This window comes from Benincasa hispida, chromosome 8, assembly GCF_009727055.1.
Source record: "Benincasa hispida cultivar B227 chromosome 8, ASM972705v1, whole genome shotgun sequence".
Lineage (NCBI taxonomy): Eukaryota > Viridiplantae > Streptophyta > Magnoliopsida > Cucurbitales > Cucurbitaceae > Benincasa > Benincasa hispida.
Genome location: NC_052356.1, coordinates 11,170,007 through 11,192,480, shown reverse-complemented (window position 1 = coordinate 11,192,480; position 22,474 = coordinate 11,170,007).

Below are 22,474 nucleotides of genomic sequence, written 5' to 3'. Positions count from 1 at the left end.
CATAATAATACATGAAATTTCAAAGACTAAAATTATAATTTTAAAAGTTTAGAACTTTCATTTTCTCGAGTAAATTTATAATTTAACCTAATAATTTTCATGTAGAAAAAGTTATATAATAGGAACGTATTTCCAAAATTTATAGAGGGAAGATTAATAGAGATTAGATTTCTATTTTAAGAAAATTAACAAAAATGAACTAACCATAACAAAATAGACTAATTTTATGGTTTATTAAAAATACAAGAAATAAAATTTGGATATTTAAAAATATAAAGATTAAAATACAATAAAACTTAAAGTATGATGATAAAATGGTATTTTAACATAAATGCACCTACAAAAATTTCAATGTTTAATGTAACAATATAATTGAAAAAATTACAAAATAATAGAATTAAAACCGTTAAAAGATTTAGAATTAAAATTGAAAAAAAAAGGGACACAAATTAGCATTACCAACTAAAGGGGAAATGTCAAATTTTGACCTTTCATGCAAAGAAAGGGTGGTTGGGCTGGTTTGTCACAGAGTTAAGAAATAAATAAAAATAAAAATAAAAATAAAAATAAAGCTTTCATATATCAGTTGATGAGTCGTTTTAGGGTTTGAAGAAAGTTTGAAATAGTTTATATAAAAGAAAAATATTATTATTGCATGGAGTTTAGGGGAAGAGACATGTAATAAATAAATTATTTAATTAGGGATGTGATGTGAACAGTTGGTTGGATAACCTCATTTGAAGCTATTTTGTTTGAAGCAATAAAACAAGAGACCAACGACCAGACATTCCTTTTTTGTAAGTTACTATGCATGTGGTCTCTTGTTAGAGACTTTGTGTGTGTGTGTGTTTTTTTTAATATTATTATTTTATTTAAATGGCTGTGGAGCCAGCATGTTTAGCTTGTAGAATAATGGAGCTTGTTGGGCCATGCAACCTTCGTCATGGATACAAGTGGGAAGAATGGCCTCTTTGAATGCTGTTATGATTGGGGTGTTATTAGAGGTTCATAAAATTAGGTCAAATTAAAATTTTAGTTCATGAAGTATTTAATAGGTTCTTGAAAGCTTTAAAGAGTATTTAATATAAGGATCTCGACTATTAATTTTGTATCTAATAAAAAAAATTTCGAGTTAATTGGTGATTATTTAACAAAGATTTTAAAGTAGGAGGGTTTTTGTGTTAGAATCAATATGGGTGATTTTTTGGACCGAAGTGTATAATCAACATAACGTAAGGATAGAAGCAATAAAACTTAGAAAATAACAAGGTTTGGCCCAAAAATAGCATCATGAGCCTAGAGAAGAGGGTTAGTTCATGTCAAAACCCAAATCAACATGCTTAGTTTTGGTAAAAAGCTTAGGCAAAGTCTAATAAAATAGCTAATAAAGCATGTTGCACGCATTCCCTAGCCCAATGCATCACTATAGGACCAAAATGGGCCTAGAGGAAGATGCTTGCCCTTGGCTAAGGGTGAGGTCAACCCTAACCAAACGCAAAATGGGCATGCTCCTTAGCCCTAACAAGTCGTAGAATTATCCTAAAGCAGTTCTGAAGCCCTATCGAAACAACTTATGTTAACCACCTCTATAAATACGTCATTATAGCTCCATATGAGGTAACTTAAGTCAGAGAGTGTGTAGCAAGCACCAAAACGATGTGTAGGTTTTCTTCTTTCATAGGTCACATTCTTCTCTACCCTTCCAACAAATTCACTACTAGTGTCACGTGAATATTAGATATGTTTTTCCTATGGTGATTTTGGCATCAACATAATTGTTATAATGAACCCTAGGTAATAGTGATTTTCAAGTGGGGTTGATGGTTATTTCAAGGTTGATTATTCACATATGCAACATTAGATGAATTGTAATGGGTATGATGAGTGAGGTTTAACAAAATTAGGTCAAATTAAAAATTTAGCTCCCGAACTTTCAAAGTATTAATATCTAATAATTTTTTAACAACCTATTAGGGTTTATTTGTAAAATGGTAGATCTGGGGATTTATTTGTAATACAAATTTTTTCTATTATTTTACTTGTATATAAATACCATGGGAATGAAAATAAATCAGATTTTTTCCCTAATACTTCATTCATATGGTATCAGAGCGTCGTTTGAGTTCTTTCGCTTCCGTTCTCCATGGATTCTGAAAAATCTTCATCCCACGACAGAATCCTTCGTCCTCTTCTCAACAAACTCAGTCTTCTCTTAAGTTTGCTCTGGATCCTTATGCTTTGTATCACAATGATACTTTTAATCTTGTTATTGTTTTTGAATGGCTCACTAATGACAACGTACTACATGACTTGGAGTCAATAGATGCATTTGGCACTATCTAACAAGAAAAAATTAGGATTCATTGATGGCTCTTTCTTGAAACCTACTGATGTTCGACTTCCTCTATGGATTTCCAACAATCATATGGTAATCACCTATATTCTTAATTCTGTTTCGAAGACGATTTCTTCGAGTATACTATTTTATGATTTGTCTCAAGATATTTTGAATGATCTTAAAGAACGTTTTAAAAAACGTAACGGATCGAGGATGTTTTACTTGAAGCATGAACTTGCCAATTTGAAACAAGATCAAGATTTTTTTTTCCACCTACCTTGCTAGAGTGAAAAGTGTTGGATTTATGTCTTAAATCTTGTAGTCGGTAAATTGTAAACAAATTATTATATAAATAAAATGTTATTTATCTTCTAAATAAAGTTTTATTTATTTTCATGCATAACTCGAATTCAATAAACTAAGATCCAAGTTTATTTAATGTAACTTGAACAGTATGTGATTAACATACAGTAGATCGTGTTCAAGGAAGAACCTAAAAGGTCTATAGTATATGGATATAGCTGAGTACCTTATCCTGGTAACACTATGGATACGACACACTTTGTAAGTGTTACAAATGTTGTAAGTGTTACAAATGATATAATCCAAATCGTTCATGTGATGACATGTAAGTTGAGGTATCCTATACAGTGAATCTGCGTAAAACCGAACCACAAAATATATAATTTCTCTTTGTAACACCGTTAACTGAAGATATTAACATTTCAAAAGATAGCCATGTAACTCGATCTTAATCCTAAGTGAGTTATGAATTCCTGCTCATGAGGATCGTTCTCTTATTTGTATGGGTGAGAATGGCCTTAGTTGTCGACTCAATATGCCTACCATTTTGGGGACGATACCGAGTGAGAAGTTTGGAACATAGCTTCACAGGATGGAATTTACTTCTTCCCGACTTTAGGGTAAGTAGATAGATTATTCCTTAAATGCTGACTCAGAGACTTGAACAATGAGGCCTCACCCTCTCACTAGTCCGAGAGGGACTTTGTTTATGGTTGGATCATAAACAGGATTGTTCATTAAAGGATCAAGGGTACTTAAGGTGCAAGAGATAATTACAGGGGTAAAACGGTAATTTGACTTAGGTGTAATTACGAATAACTTGTGAATGATTCAATTACGTAAAATGGTTTAATCAATGGACATAGAAATAGTCTAGAGTTCATAAGAGTCCAGCCATGGGTCTTTAGTAGAGTGTCTCATAGTTAATGAATGTTGATTAATTTGATTAAAGAATGTAACTTATTAATTTCTCATCATTGGAGCTTATAACTGTAGATCCATTATTAATTTCTCATCATTCTAGCTCACTAAGGGTAAAACAATTATCATATTATTTTGGAAGATTTTGAAATGTTCAAATGAAATCAAGGAATGTAATTTAATTGTATAAAGACAATTAATATAATGTATATAGATACATTATATTATAAGTTAATTTTGAATAGGATTCAAAATTCAATTATATAATATGAAAGATTTAATTTATCTGAATAACATTTAAATATTAATTATGTGAATGAGATTCATATTAAAATTATAGATTATAAGAGAGAAATTAATTGAAATATGAGATACTTAAATTTAATTAATTAATTAAGCTATTTTAATTAAATTTTAATTATTAAATTAGATTTTATTTTAATTTAATTTAATTAAAAATATTGTTAACTTCCCATTTTTGGAAGTAGTGGAGGGAAGTAGCGGTGAGTTATAGTAATTCCTCTCTCATTCATAATTAAGTTTTTTTTTTTTTTTTGTTAAAAAGATTCGTATCATTTTTGGTGTGTTAGTTCCCTCTACAGAAAGATCTCTCTCTCGGCATATATTTCATCAACTTATAGAGAAAAAAATGTTTTCTCTATTTTTCCTTCTCTTTTCCAAAAGAAAAGGTTCCCACAAACCTGCATTCTTGTTTGAGACATTGTGAGAAAGACTCTTTTGCTGGTATTCGAGCTATTGAATAGTAGTGTGTCAAAGTCTTAAAGAAATTCAAAGAATAGTTCTTCAAAGATTAACTTCTATTCTTTGTAATTTTCTTTTCTACAGCATACTTAATTTGTATTTTCTTTTAATTCTGAATTTTTTTCTCTCAATTCAAAGACAAAAGTGATAAGACACTTCTACATTGGGATTCAATCTCTTCAATTGGTATTAGAGCCAATGTTGTTTTTTATTTTGGTTAAAGTATAGAAAACCAGAATTAAAATGGTGGGTTCAATTTTTTCCTGTACAAGTATGATGTATGGTTTTAAAATTTTGTTTGCATAATAAATGTGTATGGATCTTGGTATTTATAATTACAATTTACTTTGATTCAATCAATGTAAGGGTCTGTTGCTTTGAGCAAATTATTTATAAAGTGAGTACGTAAGTCCATGTCGTTCTTGGCTTTTTGTTGCTGTGAAAAAGGCCAGAAACAGATATGAAAAAGTGGAATTCGGAGTGCAGACCTAAGAGGTTTTTGTGCAAGGTGTTGTTTGACCATCATCTTTTGTGCATATGAAAAGCTTTTGACTGTCTGACTGTCATTGTTCAAACGTCATGAATTCTTCTGGACGGTGTAATTTTTTCTGGGCATGAAAGATGTAGAAGTTAGCCAAAAATTAGGATTTTTTAGCCCTAATTTAAGATCTTGACAACATAGTTACCATGAAGATAGAAATTTCAAATTATTGTAATTTTATTTTTTCTAGGAATGCCAAAACCCAATCTATTATTGCTATTTAATTCAATAATGCATTGGATGTATATTTTAAATTATTTTAATTTATATGTTGCATATAGTATGCCATATACATTAAATTCCACCATAAGTTAAGCATGTCATGCATCATATTTAAATATAATTGTTATATTTAAAGTTTAGGTTCTTTCCTAAAGTATGTACATGCATGGTGTATTACATAGTATTTATAATTATAATCTAAGTGTTATGTTATATAGTTTAATGTATGATTAAAGCATATATACTATGTAGTTTTATTTTCATCAATATTTATATATGTGTTATATTATGGTTGTTAATGAAAATAAATGATACATGAAGCATGACATTACATAGTTTAAATATAATTGTTATATCAGTAATGTCGTTAGATGTGTGTTATAGGTTTTAATTTCTTTTGTAAGTTTTCTGACATAGAATTCTAAATCTATAATAAAGAGTTACATACAAACATAGGATTTTAATTAATGTTTTTAAAATGTTTATAAATTGGAAGATAAAACTTTATGTTAAAATATTTCTAATAAGATTAGAAATAGGGAAATGTTTTACTTGTTTTAATAGGATTAAAATAAGATAATAAAAGATTAAATTTATAAAATATTGACTTATAGATATTTGTCTAAGGAAGGTTCTATCTAAGATTGGGGTATTTAAGCTAACGAAAACATAACATCTCTACCTGGGAACCGACCTGGAAGGTCAACTAGTCAACATTTTATAAGCATGCAATAAATAATTAAAGTTTATAAAGTGTCTAATAAATGTTAGTATGAGTATCATATGGGGCAAATAAACATCACTTAGATAAATGATTTAGCCTAAGTTTACCTAAGTAATGAACCATGTTTTACTAGAATAATTAGTGGGAGGAAAAATATATCTGATATTTTTTTTTCCTCATGTTCTCCATTAAAGTTCGCACTGTGAGATCCATACTTGGCCTCATGATGCTCTAAGCGCATCCTTCCTTTAGAAGGTGTTTGTATGAGTCAATATCAAGGTGAATTGAGAAAGTATTTATAGCAAGTGGGAGAAAGATATATGTCTATGCATCATATGATCTCCCTCATTAGTTTGCAAAGTGAGATTTCATACTTGGCCCCGTAGTGTCCTGGGTGCACCTTCCCTTCAGAAGGTTTTTATATGGAGTCAATATCAGGGAAAAATCCAAAAATGGATAGGATCACCTTAGTTTTTTCACCATTATTGTCCTTCCCTTTGGCAAGCTTATTGAGGTGAAACTCTATGATCTAAAATGAAGGGTCACACTTACAAGTATTTATTAGGTAAGTTAATGTATTCTTGATCAAAATAATGGTAACTAAACACTATAGGAATAAGAGTTATCCTGGTATATTGTTTGGTTGAGAGTGTCTCAATTCAGTGAAAGAATAACTAATTACCCTTCGGTAGCTTTTAGTTCTAAATTACTGGAGTATCATTGCAAAATTAATGAATTAAGGATTTTCATTATCAACTTTGCTAAATGTAGATTGGGTTTTAAAAGAGTTAAGCAGATTTCTAACTAAATTAATATTTGTTTATTTTAGCAAAACAATTATTAGTGTTATAATCTCTTTAGTGTTGACAGACTTACTGATGAAAATTACACAACCTAGAAAAGCATAATTAATATTGTGTTGTTGATAGACGACCTGAAATTAGTCTTAATTGAGGAATGTCCTCAAATTTCTGCCCTTTTCATGTTGCATATGAAAGATGGATCAAGGCTAATGGAAAGGCACGTGCATATGTCTTGGCTAGCTTATCTAATTTCTTAACCAAGAAGCACGAGAACATGGTGTCTGCTCAAGAGCTCATGGAATCGTTGCGTGATATGTTTGGATAATCATCCACTAAGATCAAGCACGATGCTCTCAAGTTCATCTTTAATGCAAGGATGAACAAGGGACTTCTTTTAAAGAACATGTTCTCAACATGATGCTCCCCTTCACTGTGGTTGAGATGAACCAGGTAGTTATTAACGAAGCCAGCCAAGCCAATTTTATTCTAGAAACTCTTCCGAATAGTTTTCTCCAATTCTGTAGTAATGTTGTTATGAACAAGCTCGACTACAACCTTACTACCTTTCTTGATGAGCTTCACACCTATGAGTCCTTGATGAAAGTCAAAGGACAACATGGGGAGGTAAATGCTATCAGTTCCTCTAGGAATTTCCACAGAGGTTCGACCTTTGGGACTAAACTTGGATCTTCCTCTTCTGGTTCAAAGAAGTGGAAGAAGAAGACGGGTGGAAAGGGGAAAAAAAGCTACCCTCCCGTTGTTGCCCAAAAGGACAAAAAGGCCAAGCCTGCAAAGGGAATATGTTCTTATTGCACCCAATACGTGCATTAGTTAAAGAATTATCCGAAGTAATTGCCTAAGAAGAAGAAAACCAAAGAAGGTAAATATGATTTGCTTGTCTTAGAAACTTGTTTGGTGGAGAATGATAATTCCGCTTGGATAATTGATTCAAAAGCCATTAATCATGTTTGTTCTTCTTTATAGAAAATTAGTTCCTAGAGGCAACTGGATGCTGGCGAGATGATCATAAAGGGTAGAACAAGAGAGGTCGTCTTAGTCATTACTTTGGGTAGCATTAAATTAATGTTTAAAAAATCGTTTTTATTATTAGATAATGTTTATATAGTTTCTATTATAAAACCGTAATTGGTTTCTGTTGTCTATTTATTAGAACAATTGCATTCTATTTCTTTCATTGTAAATAAATTGTTTATTTCCAAGAATGGAGTTGAAATTTGTTCTACAACTTTAAAAATTAATTTATATATGCTAAGATCGTTAGCATCTAAAATGCTCCTTAACACTGAATTATTCAAAACAGTGACGACTAAAAATAAAAACAAAAAATTTCTCCTAAAGAAAGTGCCCATCTTTGGCACCTAAGACTAGGTCACATAAATTTCGATATGATTGAGAAATTGGTAAAGAATGGACTTTAAGTGAGTTAGAAGAAAATTTATTACCAGTGTGCGAATCTTGCCTTGAGAGTAAAATGACTAAATGACCTTTTATTGGAAAAGGTTATAAAGCTAAAGAGCCCTTAAAACTTGTACATTCAGACCCCTATGGTTCGATGACTGTTAAAACAAGATGAGGGTTTGAATATTTTATCTCTTTCATAGATGATTATTCAAGATTTAAGTATCTTTACCTATTGTAACATAAGACTGAAGCTCTTGAAAAGTTCAAAGAGTATATGACTAAAGTTGAAAATTTGTTAGGTAAAATAATTAAAACACTTCAATATGATAAAAGTAGAGAGTATATGGATTTGAGATTTCAAGACTATACGATAAAACATGGAATCACATCCCAATTCTCAGCACCTGGTACACCTTAGCAAAATGGTGTATCAAAAAAGAGAAATAGAACCTTGTTAGACATGGTTCGGTCTATGATGAGCTATGCTCAATTACTTTGAACAACATTCTGTCAAAAAGTGTTTCTTAAACACCTTTTGAGTTGTGGAAAGGTCGTAAAGATAGTTTACGACATTTCAGAATTTGTGGATGTCCAGCACATATGGTGACAACAAATCCAAAGAAACTAGAACCTCGTTCAAGAGTATGCCTATTTGTAGGTTATCCCAAAAAGACTAGAGGTGGTCTCTTTTATGATCCTATAGAGAATAAGGTATTTGTATCGATAAATGCTACATTTTTAGAGCAAGATCATATAAGAGATCACAAATTTTGCAGTAAAGTAATATTAAGTGAAATTTTCAATAAAAATAACAATACATCAACAAAAGTTGTTGACAATGCTAGTATATCAACAAGAGTTGTTGATGATGCTAGCACGTTTAGTCAAAACTCTTCTTAAGAGTTGAAAGAGCCTCGTCATAATGGGAGCATTATATCCCATCTTACACGATATATGGGTTTGACAAAAATCCAAGTCATCATACTTGATAATGGCATTGAGGATTCATTATCTTTTAAACAAGCAATGGATGATATTGACAAAGATGAATGGATCAAAGCCATGGATCTTAAAATGGAGTCTATGAACTCCAAATTGGTCTGAGATCATGTAGATCGACCTGATGGGGTAAAATCTATAGGTTGTAAATGGATCTATGAGAGAAAAAAAAAAGGTGTAGATAAATGTGTAAACCTTTAAGGTAAGACTTGTGACAAAGGGTTATACCCAAATAGAGGGGATTGATTATGAAGAAACCTTTTCTCCTATTGCCATGTTAAAGTCTATATGCATGCTCTTGTTCATTTTCATATATTATGACTATGAGATATGACAAATGGACCAAGACTACCTTTCTAAATGACAATCTTGATAAGAGCATCTAGATGAACCAACCAGAGGGATTCATAAAACAAGGTCAAGAGCAAATTTTTTGCAAGCTGAAACGGTCCATTTATGGATTGAAATAAGCATCCAAATCTTGGAATATAAGGTTTGACAATGTAGTTAAATCTTATGGTTTTGAACAAAATATAAATGAATCTTGTGTTTATAAGAAAATCATCAAAAATATTTTTCTCTTTTCTTATGTTGTATATATTGGGGTTGATGTCCTAAATCTCGTAGGGTCCCATAGTTTGTAATTGTAATGTACAAACAGTTTATTTATGTAATAAAATATGTGATGTTTTATTTCAAAATTAGTTGCATTAACCCCAAACTAATAAACTAACATCCAAGGTTATCTTGTAGCTTAAACATGTATGTAGAGACATACGGGTGGATCATGTTTAAGTGATAACCTAATTGGTCTGTAGTAGATGGATAAGGCTGGATACCTTATTCTGGTGACACTACGAGTATGCCCACTTTATAGATATTATAATTGTTGTAAAGTACTACAAATGATTTGATCCTGATCATTCACGTGGAGACATGTGAGCGGAGATATTCTATACAAAGAAGTTTGTATAAGACCAGACCACAAAATATTTAGTCTCATTATATAACGTCGTTCATAATAGAGACTTACATTTCACCAGGATGACCATAGGTAACATAACCTGAATCCTGAGTGAGTTGTGAACTTCTGCCTATGAAGGCGGTCCTTTGATTTGTATGGGTGAGAGTGACCAGATCGCCGACTTAACAAACCTACAATTTTGGAGATTCGTCTGATTGAGGAGTTGGGAACACATCTACACAAGAAGGAATTCACTCCTTTCCCAATGTCGGGGCAAGTAGATAAATTACTCCTTTAAGAACTGATTCTGGGACTTGAACAATGTGACGTCACACCCTCTCTTGGCCCGATAGGAGTTTGGTCATAGTTGGACTATGATTTATTATTCATTAGAGGGATTAGTGGTACTTAATGAGTTAGATGTAATTACAGGGAAAAATGATAATTTTGGCATAGCTGTACTTACGAGCAATTTATGAAAGGTCATCGTACTGTTGATTGGTTATATCCAATGGACACAAAAATATATTTGTATTGCGAAGAGTGCAGTTGGCGGTCTTTAGTAGAGTGTCCAACAGTTAACGGATGGCGAATAATTTAATTAAAGAGTTTAATGAATTATTTACGTACCATTGGAGCGTCGAGCTACAAGTCCATGAGGTCCCCTCGGTAGCTCAACGGGAGTTAATGGAATCAGTTTTTGGATTAATTTGAATTGTTCAAATTAATTGAGGGAATTAATTATATATGATATAATTAATTAATTTTTAATTACATAAGATATAGTTAATATAATGTATTTGATACATTATAATATTAAGTAATTTAATTGAGAGAAATTAAATATTTGAATATGATTCAAATATTAATTATGTGAATTGGATTCATATAATTAAATTTAATATAAATGGGATTTATATTAAATATCGTTGTTGAGAGAATTAAACTATAGGTTATATTGTATTGGATACAATATTAAACTATAGGTTATATATTATATATTGAATATAACATATAGTTTAATATATATTATATGATAAAGTGGTTATATATATATATATTAAAGTTTATTATTAAAATTAATTTTATTAATTTTAATATGTTTTTTTATAGAAAAAATCTAAATTGGAGGGAGTTGTAACTCCTTCTCCACTTTTTCCTCTCTTAAATGTGAGAATGGGACGGTACACCCTCATGCAGTTGTTGTGAAAAGGGTTTCATAAAATTCTCTCAATACACAGAATCGTTCTGTGGAATTTTTTTTTTTTTTTTTTATCTTCCTTCTCCTCCTCTCTCTCAATAATCTATCCATCTCTAAATCCAAAATCAATCAAAGCACCACTCACTCCTAGGTTCTCACTTGAGAATATCAAGGTTACATTCGTGGTAGTGTCCGATTGGGGATCGAGGTTTAACAATTAAAGAAACGTTCTTCAAAGGTAAGGGTTTTAAACCCTATTTATTTTTCTGTGATTTTATTATTGCATGCTGTGTTTTTTGGGTTAAATACATATGTTCTTTTGTCTCTGTAAAATTTTATATTCTATAAAATTGGGAAGATTGGGAAGATCCATCGCTTCTGCTTATGGTCCCTTCATAGGGTTTCTTTAGTATGTAGATGATATCCTTTTCATTGAGAGTGATGTCAGATTCCTTATTGATATTAAAAACTGGCTATCTACACCAATTCTAAATGAAAGGCTTGGGAAAAGTGCAGTATGTTCTTGGAATTCAAATTTTTTGAAATCACAATAATAGAATATTAGTCTTGTCTCAGGCATCTTATATTGACAAAATGCTTGTCAAATATTCGATGCAGAATTCCAAGAAAGGTAATTTATCTTTCAGACATGGAATTATCTTATCTAAGGAATAGTGTCGTAAGACACTTCGAGAGGTTAAGGAGATGAGATGTATACCCTATATATTAGTTGTGGGTAGCCTTATATATGTCCTAGTTTATTGTATTTTACTTTATGTATACATAATCCTACTAGCTTTAGGACAAATGAGAGATTGTTGCGATTTATGTCCTAAATCTCGTACTCTGTAAATTGTAAAACAATTATTGAATAAATGAAATGTTATTTATCTTCTATATAAAGTGTTATTTATTTTCATAATTCAAATCCAATAAACTAAGATCCAAGATTATTTAATGTAACTTGAACAGTATGTAATTGACATACAAGTGGATCATACTCAAGGAATAACCTAAAAGGTCTATAGTGTATGGATAAGGCTGGATACCTTATCTTGGTAACACTATGGATACGACTTATTTTGTAAGTGTTACAAATGATTTGATCCAAATCATTCATGTGATGACATGTAAGTGACAGTATCCTCTATAGTGAGTCTGTATAAGATCAGACCACGAAATATATAATCTCTCTTTGTAACACCGTTAATGGAAGAGATTAATATTTCAAACGATAACTATGTAACTCGGTCTTAATTCTGTGTCAGTTATGAACTCCTGCTCATGAGGGTCATTCTTTGATTTTTACGAGTGAGGGTGGCCTTAGTTTCCGACTCAATATGCCTACCATTTTGGGGACGATATCGAGTGAGAAGCTGGGAATATAGCTTCACAAGATGAAATTCACTTTTTCCCGACTTTAGGGTGAGTTGATAGGTTGTTCCCTTAAATGCTGACTTCGAGCCTTGAACAATGAGGCATCACTCTTTTACTAATACTAGCTCAAGAGAGACTTTGTTTACGGTTAGACCATAAAAAAAATTGTTCGTTAGAAGCTCAGTGATACTTAAGGTCCAAAAGGTAATTATAGGGATAAAACAGTAATTTGACCCAACTGTAATTACAAATAACTTGTGAAGGATTAACGTACATAAAATGGTTAAATCAATGGATACGGAAATAGTCTACAATTCATAAGAGTTCAACTATGGGTCTTTAGTGGAGTGTCCCATAGTTAATGTATATTGATTAATTTGATTAAAAAGTTTAATTAATTAATCTCTCATTATTGGAGCTTATAACTGTAGGTTCATTAGGTCCCCTGCTAGCGCATCAAGAGTAAAACAAGGATCATATCGTTTTGCAAGATTTTGAATTGTTCAAATGAAATTAAGGAATGTAAATTAATTGTATAAACACAATTGATATAATTTATATAGATACAATATATTATAAAGTTAATTTTGAATAGCAATCAAAATTAAACTATATAATATGAGAGACTTAATTTTTTTGAATAAAATTCAAATATTAATTATTTGAATGAGATTCGTATTAAAACTATAGATTACAAGAGAGATATTAATATAAATATGAGATATTTAAGTTCAATTAATTATTCAATTAATTAAATAAATAAATAAGCTATTTTAACTAAATTTCAATTTAAATTAAATTAGATTTTATTTTAACTTCCCATTATTGGAAGTAGTGGAAGGAAGGAGTTGGGAGTTATAGTAACTCCCCTCTCTTTCATATTTAAGTTTTTTTTTTTTTTTTTGTTAAAAAAGATACGTATCATTTTGGTGTATTAATCCCTCTGCAAAAAGATCTCTCTAAAAATTATACTCTTGATCAACTTACAGAGAGGAAAAAAAATGTTGCCTTGTTTTTCCTTCCCTCTTCCAAAAGAAAGGTTCCCATGAACCTACATTCTTGCCTAAGATATAGTGGGAAAGACTAGAGATGTCTATTTCACCCACGGAGGCAAGGCCCCATGGGGCCCCGCCTCGAATGGGGTGGGGAATCCTCGATTAGACGGAAAACTGGAGAGGGAGCGGGGAGAAAATTTTTCCTGTTGGCTAAACGAGGACGAGACGAGGAACATATTTCCCGACCCCGACTCCGCCCCATTTATACATTTCTAATTTTTATATAAGGTTTTAACATATATATATATATATATATATGTATGTATGTATGTATGTATTTATGTATGTATGTATGCATGTATATATGTGATATATTTATTTCTTATTAAGTAGAGATTAGGATATATTGTTATAATATTTAAATTTAAACTTTTAGAAATTATGAAAATTAAACATTTTAATCATATATTTGTCACATATAGTGAGGTATTTAGTTATTTAATTAAAAAATTATGATATAGTGATTTAAGATAATTATTATTATTATTATTTTGTAAAAAAGTCCAAACAGGGAAAAAATTTCCGCGGGGAACCCGATCCCGAATTCCCCGTGGGGAATCCCCGCCCCGAACCCCATGAAAAATTTCGCAGGGATAGGGAATGAAATGCGTAGCGGGGATGGTGGATGGGAAAGTCATCTCCGGCCCCGCCCTGCCCCATGAACGCCTTAGGGAAGACTCTTTTGGTGGTGTTCAAGCTATTGAGTAGTAGAGCATGGAGAGTCTTGAAGAAATTCAAAGAATAACTCTTCAAAGGTTAACTTTTATTCTCTGTAATTTTCTTTACTACAGCATGCTTAATTTGTATTTTTTTTTTTAATTCTAATTTTTGTCTCCCAATTAAAAGACAAAAGCGATAAAACGTTTCCACATTGGGATTCAATCCCTTCAAAAAGTGTTTGGGATGAGTAAGTCAACCAAGTTGTTCTTGTGCTTGTTGTACTTTTGGTGGCACCAAGAAACTTGAAGATTTTTCAATATGGAGTATCTGATGTACTTCCTTTTGGGACTCTACGGAGATTATGGCCCCACTCGTTCACAGATCCTTCTTATGGATACTTCTTCGTTGGTTGTTAAGGTGTTTTCTTTGATTACTCAAGGAGAGCAACGACTTACACAATTACACTTGTTGTGTATGGTCCTTCTATTTTGAATTGCTCTAACTCAAATTTGGGTAATAAATCTCGCAATCAATCTGGTCCTTCTCTGCCAACATGCACTCATTGTGGCAAACAAGGTCACACCGATGATTGTCGTTACAAAAAAAACATGGATTTTCTCCTTGTTATCACCCTAAATACAATTAACACAATTATAATGGTCAATAGAAGCAGACTTCTTCTACATACTCTGTTTCAAATACATCTGATAGCTTTAAAAAAAAGTTAATATTTCCTAATTTGGGCTCGTTAATGGATTTTATGTGTTAATTGTCTTATTTTATAGGTATCGAGCACCTAAGAGGTAGAATTGATCATTTGATGAGAAAAATGGTCAATTTAAAGCAATTTGAAGTTGATTTGAGCATCTAAACTTCAAAGGAGTAGAAATGACCAAACTACCCCTATGGAGAGCATCACAATGCTGGAACATGCATAGCTTCAATGCTCGCCCAACGCTGTAAGGTAGTAGGCTAAGACGAAGGGTAGCGTTGCAATGCTGCCATCAGTGGTGCAACGCTAGGGTTTTTTCAATGTGATTCCCAACCATCTGCGTGCACCTTTCTTTAACCCATACACAGGGCAACGTTGCAACGCTATTCATAAGGTTACAATGCTGTGACTTCTTCTATATATACTCTTTTATGTTTTTAGGTTAAAAAAGATGCTGAAATTCATGAAGGCCGAGAAAAGGCATGGTTTTCTTCGTTTCCCTTTGTATTTTCAGTATCCAGAAGTTAGATTTATGTTTAATTTTAGGTTGTAATTGATGGATTGGATGATCGTTCTTGATTTTTCTATGGATTAAGAGGTAAAACCATCTAATTTCTTTTAGTAAGAAGTTCGGTGCAATTTTCTTGAGATTTCTTTGATTGAATTTTACATTCTTCAATTCCATTCTTTATTTGAATCTTACTATAATTTAGATTTGCGTTTATGTGTTGGAGTGACAAGCCTATCATAATCGCATGTCTTAGCTAGTTGATTTCGAGCCTATGTATATCCTTTGTGTTCATTCGTACCTGAAATCACCTCAGTGGCAAAAGATTGAATGTGAATGCTTAGATTTATAGGCTGGTCTTGAATCTTGGTAATGCATGTTTAATCTAGATTCCAATAATATGTTGGTTCATTCAATAAGGTTATCCGGTCAGTTAATCACACAATTGAATCTGCATTCTTAATGCATATGATTTTTAATTCTATATGATCACTGAGAACCCAGTAGAATTAGAAGCATATAGTTCAATTAGGGTATTGCCTTTTTTACCTTAATTGATAATTAGTATGCTTGATTGATTTTGTTTTAATTAGTTGTCGACTTTTGTAGAGACTAGTTAAATCGCATCAATTAGGTAGTTGTACATGCATAGAATAAAACGTTTGTTTAATTATCGAGGTCCATGATAAAAATCGCATAGAATTCTCCCTCTTACTCTAGAAATTAAATGGACTCCATTCCTAAATTACATTTACCCTTTGCATTTTAATTTCTTGCATGTTTTCAATTTATCCAAAAACCAAAATCGAGTTTTTACTACTTTCATAGTCAAATTTAGCTTATCAGAGATTTAATTCTTGGCCTCTCCATGGTTCGATCTTGTACTTACCATTGTTGCTACGTTTTTTTCGTTATAGAGTAGTTTGGTGTATTTATAAATTTTCTTTGTTTCAAGGCCCTTTTCGAGAATTAAACTACACCGGAAAGGGTTGCGAACAACATCTAATTCCTCTGTTCCATCTCCTTCAACTATTGAGGATACTATGGCTCATTGCCACATTTTTACTATGCTTCAGTCCAAGTTGGTAGCTAGTAAAACATAACTTGAGACTACATATTTGGTAGGTACTTATCCTAATATTTCATTTCCTTCTTCTTTAAGTTCGGATTGTATCATTGATTCTGGTGCTTCAACACATATTTACTTCTCTAAGAATGTGTTTACGTCGTTGCAATCCTTTGAAACCACTATGGTCTTACCTGATAATACTCTTCTTATCGTACATCATGTTGGGACTGTCTTACTTTTTGGTCGGTTTCTTTTTAAACATGTTCTTTTTGTTCTTGAGTTTCAATAAAACTTGCTCTCTATCAGTGCCCTCACTTCAGACAATAATGTTTTTGACAATTTTACTACTAATGGTTGCGAAATTCAGGAAAAGTGCATTTTGAGAACGATTGACAAGGATAAATTTCAAGATGGGTTGTATGTGCTTGAAAATTCAATTGAACCCGATGCTTCTGTTGTTGGTAACTCATTTTTTTGTCAATGTTGCACATTCTTTTTCAATTTTCCTATGACATTCAAGATTAGGTCATCCATCATTTACAAATTGAATCTGTTGAAGGATATTTTGAGGTTTGATCAACCTATTTCACATTCCCCATTACCTTGTGATTTATGTCCACTTGCTAAGCAAAAGAGATTGTCTTTTTCTTCTAGTCACTGTTACAAAATCGACAATTAAAGAATACAAAAAGTAACGTAGAGATAGAGAAGATCGACACACAGATATACGTGGTTCAATAACGGTGTGTTAGCTACGTCCACGGGCAGAGGGAGAACAGTATTATTGGGGAGAATGTTTTCAGAAAATTATATCAAACGGCACCTCTAAAGTTAGAGAGTTTATATATCGCACTACTCTAAACCCTAGGGTCATAATCGTAAACAAATTCAAGGCATTCCAACAGTACTTGGTTGTTCGAAGCGCCAACAAACAAATTCAAGGCATTCCAACAGTAACAATAGAGAGTTTTTTGTTTTTTTTTATCTCATTCATGTTAGTGTATGAGGACCTTTTGGCATTGTTTCTTATGTTGGGCATCGCTATTTCCTTACTATAGTTGATGATTTTAGTCGATATAGATGGGTGTTTTTTATGAAATAGAAATCTGATATTCTGACTATCATTCCTAAGTTTTTTTAACTTGTTGAAACTCAATTTGGTAAGATTATTAAGGTTTTTCAATCCGATAATGCTCTTGAGTTAAAGTTTGATGAGTTCTTCCGCTGTAAGGGTGTTATCCATCAATTTTCTTATGTCAAACAACCTAAACATAACTCAATAGTTGAAAAAAAAAAACATCATCATATTTTGAATGTTGCTCGAGCTTTGTATTTTCACTCTCGAATTCCTATTCACTATTGGAATGAGTGTATTTTGACTGCTTTTTTTTATTATTATTAATCGCACTCCTTTGAGTACTTTGCAATAGTCTACTTCTTTTGAACTTCTTCATGGAATTGCTTCTGACTAATCTGGTCTCAAAGTGTTTAGTTGCTTATGTTTTTCCTCTTCTTTGCATTCACAGCGCCATAAATTCTTTCCAAGGGTTATTCCCTCCACTTTTATGGATTATCCACTTGGTATGAAGGCTTACAAACTCCTTGATACTGAGACTAGACACATTTTTACTTCTCGAGATTTCGTTTTCCACGAAACCATATTCCCTTTTCATCAGGTAACTACTTCTACTGACCAACCTTATTTCTTTTCTGATATTATACTGCCTAAATCAATCTCTATTACTATTCCTCTCCTGAATGATTTTCTTGATCATACCAACCTTCCAAATCAAGTTTCTGATGCTCATATCTCTCATGAACCTCTTGTAAATCAACCTCCCCTTGACATGAGCCTGAACATGAATCTTCTTCCTCCTTTGAAACTTCAAATCATCCACTTAATTTTCCTTTGACCATGGATCAATCTCACCACCTACCCACTCGTCGTTCCTTTAAGCCTACCAAACCACCACATACATTAAGGACTTTTATTGTAGCCTCATTCAAAGCTTTCCTTTGCCTACATTATCTACAAGATATCATTTACAAAATGTCATTTCCTATACCCACCTTTCACCTCACTTTAAAACTTTTTCCCTTCAAGTCTCTTCTCAGTTTGAACCTCAATTTTACCACCAGGTTGTTACTTATGCCCATTGGAAAGATGCTATGGTTGTTGAGTCGAAAGCTATGGAGGCTAATCGAACTTAGACGATCATTGCTTTACCTAAAGGTAAGCATAGTGTTGGATGTAAGTGGGTTTATAAGATCAAACATAGGGCTGATGGGACTGCTGAATATTATAACACTTGGTTGGTGTCTAAAGGATATAATCAACAAGAGGGGTTTGACTATGTAGAGACATTTTCTCCCATGGCTAAGCTAGTGACTACTCGGGTTATACTCACTATAACAATTTTTTATAATTGGCCATTAGTTCAACTCGATGTTAACAATAATTTTTTACATGGAGGCTTTTTTAAGAGGACTTGCCTTTGGGTTATAAGCCAGATGGTGTTTTTTCCTTAGAGGAAGCAACCTGTTTGTTTGTTGAAAAAGTCTCTCTATGGATTGAAGCAAGTTTCGCGTTGATGGTTTGCTAAGTGTACTGAAGTTTTATTATCGTTTGGTATTTATCAGTAAAAACTGATTATTCTCTTTTTGTTAGACGAGTTGATAATGATTTTGTTTCGCTACTTGTATATGTTTATGACATAATCATAAACAGGACAAATCAGTCACATATTGAGGAATTAAAGATGATTTTGAATTATCATTTAAAGTTAAAAAATCCTAGTGCTCTAAGGCTCTTTCTGGACCTAGAATCGACTCGATCATCTCATAGGATTTTTGTTTCTCAATGGCATTACACATTGCAAATATTAGAAGAGTACGGTTTGTTAGCTGCTATACCCAAGACTCTCCCTATGCATCATGCTTTGAAATTGCAACAACCTGATGTTGATTTGTTGATAGATCCTTTTGTTTACAAGTGTCTTATTGGAAAATTATTTTATTTGACTATTTCAAGACTAGATATTTGCTTCGCCATTAATAAACTTAGACAGTTTGTTGTTAAACCCTATAAGAAACATTTGGCTGCATCTTAGCATCTTTTACGTTACTTAAAGGATGCTCCGGGTCAAGGTCTTTTATCATCTCCCACTACCAATTTTTAATTTCGAGCTTTTACTGATTATGATTGGTTTCATGCTTTGATACTCGAAAATCTACTACTAGGTTTTTTATATCTCTTGATGACTCTTTGGTCTCCTGGAAATTGAAGAAACAAACCACCATCTCTCGTTCATTTGTTGAAGCTGAATATAGAATATTAGCTTTAACTACATCTGAATTGGTATAGTTATCTCGTTTACTTCCTTATTTAAAATTCTCTTTTCAGAAACCTACAATTTTTTTTTACGACAACAATGCTACTATTCACATTACCAATAATCCAACCTTTTTTCAAGTGTATGAAACACATCAAGCTTGATTTTCATTTTGTGCGTGACAAGATAGCTGATGATTTTCTCAAGTTATTCCCTATTCGCTCAAGTCTCCAACTTGCTGATGGTTTTACTAAACCTCTTCCTATTGCTGTTCTGTTTTCGCTGCTTTCCAAGTTGGGCATTCTTGACATTTTCAGACCATCTTGAGGGAGAGTATTAAGGTTTATTTGTAATTAACAGTAGATGTGGGGGTTTATATGTAATACAAAATATTTTTATTATTTACTCATATATAAATACCATGGGAATGAAAATAAATCACCTTTTCCTTTGCCCTAATTTTTCGTTCATACACTAGATATATAACACCCCTTTAACTTTTGGTTTTGTATCTCTAATATAGGTTGTCTTGAACTTTTGATAGGCATTTTAATTTTCAATTTTGTGTCTCTAAAACCTATTATATATTTTTAAAATAAACCATTTAGGTACAAAATTGTAAGGGGTAGAATCTATTAGACACAAAATTCAAATAGCAAATGAATATACAAACGATTATTGACAGAAAATTAAAGTTAAATACCGCAAATTTGACATTTTTAATCTATAAAGTATAGTAAATTGATGATAGAATTAATAGCAAATAAGTGATGAGCATAATCTAACAATGATAGACGTGTATCAATTACTTACGTTTATCACTAATCAAGTAATGATAAAAGTAAATCAATGAACATATATTAGTGATAGACAAAAATACGAAGGTAAAAAGAATATTACTGAAATATATAAATAGACACAAAACTTTCAAATGCAATAGTTATATTTTCTATTAAGTGAATTGAATTTTGCCATACATACAAGTGTCATGAACTCTAAATACTTTTCAAAGTTTAAAGGTAGTTTAGAATTTATAATTTTATGGTTTAATTTTAGAATGGTGGAATTTTCTTCTAAGATTAAGAATATAAAGAATAAAATACAAAATAATCTAACTAACTAGTAGTCATATCTTAAAAACAATATAATATTGTAAGAGTAACTAATATTCAAAATTGAAAATTGAAAAATATGGATGTTTACATGTGATCAAGAATGTAAATTTTCACATCAAAACTATAAATGCACGTCACATCATGTCAATAGATAGACAGATAATACAACCAAATTGATACGTATTAAAATTAATTGATGGACTAAATTGTTATGAAATAATTAAAAATATAATGACTAAATTGTTATATAAACTAAAATTTAGAGACTATATTGTTACATGTTAAAATTAAAAGACTAAATTGTTATGAAATAAAAGTACATAATCACATAAATTAAACCAAAGTTTTGAAACTAAATTATTCTTTTTAGAAAGCTTTTAAAGACCAAGAGTATTTTGTAACCAATAGTATATTAGTACATCATGTGACCAAGTATAAAGACAAAAAGTAACTACTCCAAGTGCCAAGGACTCATAATTATTATTTATATTTTATTCAAAATTTTGGATGTAATTTTATTCTTTCCAATTCCATCCTTTCTAAAATATGTTAAATAGGGGTAGCTTTGTATTTTTATTGTTAATGGTAGAGAATAGATTATGATGAATGAAATCTCGTCTTTGTGCTTCTTTTAAATTTAGCTAAGAGAGCTTCTTGAATTTTGCAATTCATGTGTTGAGTTACATGAGAAAAAATATATTCAAGTAAGATTGATCGTTCTATATATCTTGTTGGATGTTCAAATATTAGACCTAAAAATTTATTCTTTGTCTCAAGAGCTCGATTACATGACAATCCTTAAAAACATATTGACACAAACTTAAAATTAATAACTTAAACTCATAATTTAACCTACATTATTTTCCCAATAACATCATACCTACCTGTCAAAATCTTGAAAAAAGAGGTCTTCAAGTATTCTATCATAACTTCAGATAGGCTTTGAAGATTACTTGGACATAAAGAAAGAAGAAAACTAAAAAGTAGGCTTGAGATAAAGCCCAATAAGTAAAAGCCCAACACATGATGTGAAAGAATGGGACATTGTGAAGACAAAATTCAAGCCTTCACTTCAACTAAAGTGGCCTTATGTCCTTTTAATTAGTTTGTACCATTTGGGAAAGAAAAATCATTTCTGATAGATTAATTAATTAATTATATAAGAGTGAGATTTTTTTCCTTCAACACGATTCAAACTTCTGACCTCTTCTTTAACAATAAGTCTGCATCTTTCCTTTTTTTTTTTTTCTATTAAAAAAATCTCCTTTTTTTTTTCCCTACATTTAATGGCACCCACTCCTTCTTAACCATGGTTTGCCCACTACTCGTCCTTACAATTTCCTTTGTTGATATTTAAGTAAAGACAAATATTATTTTTTTTTTTACGATTATAAATATAAGAATCAGATATAAAGTATTAACAAATATAACATAATGTAAAAAAAT